The sequence below is a fragment of the Helianthus annuus genome, unplaced genomic scaffold (assembly GCF_002127325.2).
Source record: "Helianthus annuus cultivar XRQ/B unplaced genomic scaffold, HanXRQr2.0-SUNRISE HanXRQChr00c002, whole genome shotgun sequence".
NCBI lineage: Eukaryota > Viridiplantae > Streptophyta > Magnoliopsida > Asterales > Asteraceae > Helianthus > Helianthus annuus.
In genome coordinates, this window is record NW_023395518.1 from 221,617 (window position 1) to 228,111 (window position 6,495).

A 6,495-nucleotide genomic window follows, 5' to 3' on the forward strand; every position below is an offset into this window, starting at 1 on the left:
CATGACTTGTCAAATTTTGATGAATAATCTACACATTTAATAATCAAAGTATTTCAATTATTACATCTAAATGATGTTGAAACATTATATTTTATCAAAATTAGTTTAATCATATGTTTTATCAAAATTTTGAAAAATATATAACCTTTCAATCGAGTAAAACTTTTAGATTTTATCATAAATCATAAATTATACTGCTTTTATCGTATAATATTTTATATTAGGATATTTCAGTGATGTCATACCTAAGAGTATCATTTTATATCTTTGATTAAGATATTAATATCAATATTATAATATTATTATAATTTATTTTGAATTGTATTCACATAAACATGTAGATACGATATATATATCATAAAACTGAATATTATATTATGAGTATACTCCCTAACATAAGGTAAGATATAAATAAGGGTTATATTTTATGAAAATTAAAATGATATAAAATCATTTAGGTATAATATATATAATCTAAATATTTATATTATGATGTTTACAAAGTATCATATCTGAATTGTATTTATCTTATATTAAGCATTAATATTAACATTGCATTAGGTTTCCATATATATATACATATGGATATGATAAATATATAAGATATCACAAAATTTAGTAAGACATGATATTATTAATATATATCATTTATATGTAATACAGCATAACTGTCAGATACAAATATGGGTAACACATATTGGGAATTTAAAGTTTGTTAAATGACATAAAATCATAACAAACGCATTAAGATTTTATGTTTACAGAATAACACATAAGATATTAATTTCCTAACACAACATAAATGCTTAAGGTTTAGGTATTAGAAGAACACCTAAATAACTTAAACAAGTGGCTTGGCTCTGATACCACCTTCTGTCACAACCCATGACCCCATATCCCGGGAGCGGGAGCCACGAGCCAATCAGATGGCATTGGTATTTATCAATCTTGGCAGCGGAATTTCATCAAGACCATAGTTAGAAAATATTTTTATCAGAGTTAAACACCAAAATGTTTAAAATAAATAAATGGAATACAACCCAAGTTTTTCTTGATAATACATTTATAATAAAAAGTGGGACAAAATTTCTTCTTTTCATTTGTAATGTATTTATAGGGATAAACCCCAGTTATTGAAAACAATTTTCTCTATTAATTAGGTAACTTTTATAATCACTTTTCTAAGCCTTCGGTGCTCTCCAGCTGGCTTTTATGGGCTTCACACTAAGCTACCTGAAACACGTGTTTAAAACATTTTATCTGCAAGAAATACTAGTGAGTGAATCCCAATTTAATCAAAACAGGTTTTATCATTTTACAGCATTGAGGGCGGTCCGCAATTACATTTGTTTATTTTTCTACTTTAATTACCATCCATGGTACTGTCAACCCGACTTGTGGTCATGTTACTACTCACAGTGTAGTAACAAATTTTGCATACAAAACCCCAACATACCGACGATAATTGTAGAATACAAATACTCAATCACTGTTTAATATAATGTAAATCATTTGAGGTTTTGTAAAAACAGTTTGCAAAAAGGAGGATTACTCACATTGCTACTTTAGGGTTTTCATTTGTGATTTCCTGGTTATTATCTATTAATTAAAGAATGCACACGCGTTAGTATAATCACCCAATATTTACATTAGTAATACCCTCCCCGAGACAAAACTCCAGCGACTACGTTGGGTAGAGCCTCAACAGCCGTTACGGAGCGCTAGATCAATCAGGCAGCGTATCTAATACGTAACCGGGGTTTATGATACATACAACGAGGCAGAGCTTCGCTAATTAAGGGGGTATTATACCCGATTATAGTGTCTACAATTCAGAATCAGAGAGAGAATTTCGTTTGTGAGCGGTTTGGACTGAATGCTCGAGCTCTCTATATATAGGGCTGATCATGAGGTCTGTCACGCCCCGCGACAGATTAGGAGGAGGTTTATGCGGCCCGCGAGGGCTCTAAAGGCGGCAACGAAATGGGCTGAGTCATCGGTGGTTTCAACGCGTGTCCTGCTGGTGGGTGGTCTGTAGGACAACCCTTAATGTCGTTAAATATATTAAAATCTCATACTTTACCCGGTTAATTGCTTGAACTTGGTAACCACTAGATGATTTAATGTGCAGGTATTAAAGTGCTCAAGATGCGGGATTTAGGATGCTTAGATGGATGTCAGGAGTGGCGGAAATAAAATGTGAAGGAACTAGAGATTTGATGAAGAAACAAATAAAGAACAACATTCAGTGCCGTAGCCTATGGCTACTACCGTAGGTTACGGCCTCAACTCCTTCAAAATGGCATCGCTGTAAGACAGTATAGAGCCGTCGTAAGGAACTTTTGCTCGCCGTAAGCTACGGTGAGCGTCGTAGCTTACAGCGCTATCTTTGACCCGTTGACCTGTTGCCTGCCGTAAGCTACCGCAGGCGCTGTAGCTTACGGTGCCGATTGCCCTCAATATGTAACTCCTGCATTTAAGTGTCATTTTGATGGGATTTATGGTGTCTTATCATTGGATTCGGTTACACCTTGCTTGACACATGAATTTGGAGCATCTTTGGAGACCTTGAGCTTGAAGAACATTGGTGAATCTTAGTTTGATTGTGTTTGATTTTCATGAACCTTGAAACTAGTATGGTAATGTTGATTCGAGCCATGAGTGGCTAAACACTTTGTGATTATCCTGGATTGAAGGTCTGCTTGAGACATTTCATGTTTGATATCCTAATTTCTAGAATAACGATCTTTATCTTTATGGTTTGTTTGTTATGGTGTGTGATTGTTTGTTAGTAACTTGTTAATTCTCATGTTGAACTAATTAGAAACCATACGTTCTTGGTGTCGTTGCCAATCGAGATATCATGAGTATAGTTAGGCTTGGGTAAGGGTAGATTGATCATCGGGTAACAACCTCACGTTCTAGGAATCTGAGTACTTAGTTCCTTTTCATCACTGCAAGTAGTCACACATGAGCTATGTCTATGTAGTTCTTTCTAGTGGAATGATAACATGAATGTCAATTGAAACTGGAAATCTAGGATGGTCATTTGTCTCTAATTTTCTTACAATCAAAATGTTCATCTTTGTAATTATATTAGTAATTTTAGTTTTAAAACCAATTCAATCAAATCAACTCTTGAAATTTACTTTACTTGTGTTTAGTTTAATTTTAGTCAAGTTAGATAAACCCTCAAATAACACATATTCCACAAACTCCCTGTGTTCGATACCCACTTACCACTAACTATTTAGTAGTAATTGGATTAAATTTGATTGTGACCATGACATCACGTCAAATTTTGGCGCCGTTGCCGGGAGTAGTGTGCAACGTGTGTTATTTTTGTTCTTTTTAAGTTTGTTATTTTTCTGGTTTACGCTGGGGGTGTTAGTGTGAAGGTATTTACAGGTGCATGCGTACTAGGAGCTCTCACAAGCTCTCACCATTGGCATTTGATCCAGAAATTGAGCGAACTCTAAGAGGAAATAGAATTTTGCTAAGAGAAAACAGAATCAGCGGTTCACCAACAACACCAACTACACCAATCACACCAATTCGATACATGGATCCACCGCCACCACCACCCACTACGGGTGAACTTATACCACCTTTTATACCATCATCCACTCAACCTTCACCAAACACTACCATGTTAAACATCACTACCAACCTTATTTCACCTCATGATGTTACACCAACCAACAATACCCAACCCATTACCACCCAAGAAGAACCGACACGCACTTTTAACCCTTCCACTACCATTCCACCATTTTCCCATTTCTTCCCGGGTGCGGGTCAATCATCTTCAACCTATTCAATTGCACCAAACTCAACCATTGTCCATGCTACTTCTACTTTTAGACCATCGAACCAATCGGGTTTTCAATATTCGACTCTTCCATTTGGCCAATCTTCGGGTATAGGGGGAGATGGATATGATGAGGGTTATGAAGATTATGAGGGTTATGATGAAGACGGTTATGTATATGGGGGTGATGGAGATCAAGGGGAATTTTCTTACATACAAGGCCAAACTCAAGGAATGCCAAGTGTTGGTGGAATGCCTCAACAACAACTTATACCACAACACATTCGGCCAAGGCCACAAGGACCACAATTGCAACGTCCTATACCATTGCAACAAGTTCGTCCACAGAACATATTCCAAAGGCCGATTCAACACCCACCGATGCCACCACAACAATTTCAACCTCATGTACCACAAGGGCCTATGCAAAGGCCAATGGGTGCTATTCATCCAAGGGGTCGGTTGGGTGTACCACGAAGACATCTTAGAGAACAGCGAGGGGGCATTGAAGCGCATTTTAGGCCGGTGATTACTCACAATCCTTCACCGGTAGTTATTCCTCACAACAATTAAGGAAGAACTTTTGAAGTGAGAACCAATTCCTTGCAAAGTTTGCCAAAATATAAGGGTCTAGCAACGGAGGAACCTTACTTTCATTTGGAGGCCTATGACTCGATTTGCAATACTCTTGAGAGTCAAGGTTTTTCGGCCGATGATGTCAAATTAGTCTTGTTTCAATTTTCTTTGGTGGACAAGGCAAAGAAGTGGTTTTACACTTTACCTTCAGCATCTATTTACACTTGGGCGGAGATGCAACAAATATTTCTAGATGAATTTTACACCGCTCAAAAGACCAATGATGCTAGGAAGGGATTGAGGAGTTTTCAACAACAACAAGGTGAAATGTTTCATGAGGCCTTTGAGCGTTTCAATATGATGATCAAGAATTGCCCTCACCATGGAATCGAACTTTGGGAATTAATGAATGCTTTCCACGAGGGGTTAAGTGCCGAAGATGCTCGTGATTTAATGTCCATCACAAATGGGACTTTTGGCACAAACTACGAGCATGATGATTTGAAGTTTAGGAGCAAATGGCAATCACTTCAAAGAGGAAAGCTCAAGCATTGAGGAGAGCACGACCGACCGTTACCCGAACTCAAGTGCGAGCCCATCCAAATGATGTTTAGCGGGCTAAACCCAAGTAGCTCTGGCCCATGATGGTCGACGATGGTAATGTACAAACCTCTAACCAAATTTATGATGTTTGTGCTATTTGCAATGAAATCGGGCATGCGGCTGAAAATTGCCAAGGAGTGGAAGGGCAATATGAAGAAGTTCATGCGGTGCAAGGTCAAGGAGGGGGTGGTAGAAACTACAACATGAATTCTAACACTTACCACCCCGGGTTGAGAAACCACCCAAACTTTAGGTACGAGAATCCTTCAAATCAAGCAAACCCGAATTTTCGAGGAAGTCAAGGTAACTTTGGTTCGCGCCAACCTTACAATAATCAAAGTGGATATAGAGGTGGGAACAATCAAGGGTACCAAAGGCAATACCAAACGGGTCAAGAGCAAGGGGGTCTTCGGGTGGAAATGGGATGATGGATATGTTGAAGAGCATGCAGGCGGAGATGCAAAATAGAAATCAAATGGATGACGCTTTCATACAAAAAGATGAGGCTCATGACAAAGCAATTCAAACTTTGACCACCCAAATGGGTCAACTCGTAACTGAAGTGGCGGACTTGAAGAAAAATAAAGGTCAATTACCAAGCGACACTAAGGTAAACCCGTCTCATAATACTTCTAGAGGTAACAATGTCAATATTCATCATGTAAGTGTTTTGAGAAGTGGGAAATAGTACAAAACCAATCCTTCACCGGATTTGGTTGATGGGGTGGTTGAAGACATAACGGGTCAAGAAAGTGAGGAAGAAAATGAAACACCCATTATTTCTTCTAAAAACCCAATTTTGAAAAACCCGAAATTAATAAAGAAAAAGAAAATAAAAATGAGGAAGGGGGATCTAGTCAAGTACCATTTCCCTCGGCTTTATTAGATCCAGTCAAGAAACATTTTATTTCAAAACGGGGTCCTAAAAAGGAAGAAATGTGGGAGGTTTTCAAGCAAGTTAAAATTAATCTTCCTTTACTTGAAGCAATCAAACAGGTACCCGCTTACGCCAAGTTTTTTAAAAGAATTATGTACTCAAAAGAGGCAACAAAAAGTGCCTAAATTGGTTGACTTGACGGAGCGGGTAACCGTGGTCTTGGAAGGAGATCTTCCTCCTAAGCTACAAGATCCGGGAACGCCTCTTATCAATATTCAAGTCGGAAATTTTCAAACCGCAAAGGTCCGTTGAAGTAAGTAGATCTTGGGGCTGGAGTAAGTATCCTACCGGGGGGTTATATGACCAATACGACTTTGGTCCATTGAAATGGGTTGAGACAACAGTGGTATTAGCCGATTTGTCTCATAAACTTCCCCGGGGTATTGTACGGGATGTGATAGTTAAAGTTATTTTATTACCCCGTGGATTTTCTTGTGTTAGATTACTCATCCGCGGACCCAATTCAACAACAAAATGTTATTTTGGGTCGGCCATTTTTGAACACCGCACATGCCGTTATTGATTGTCGATATGGTACAGTCGACATGACATTCGGTAATAGAAAGAT

The 6,495-nt window shown here is 38.0% G+C and overlaps 1 non-coding gene across 1 annotated transcript; it reads right to left on the bottom strand.

The window, feature by feature from the left end:
* Nucleotides 1-4,670: 4,670 nt before the first annotated feature.
* On the bottom strand, nt 4,671-4,776 carry LOC118489698. Its single transcript, XR_004887690.1, has one exon. It is a non-coding gene; the product is annotated as a small nucleolar RNA R71 (small nucleolar RNA).
* Nucleotides 4,777-6,495: the final 1,719 nt, after the last annotated feature.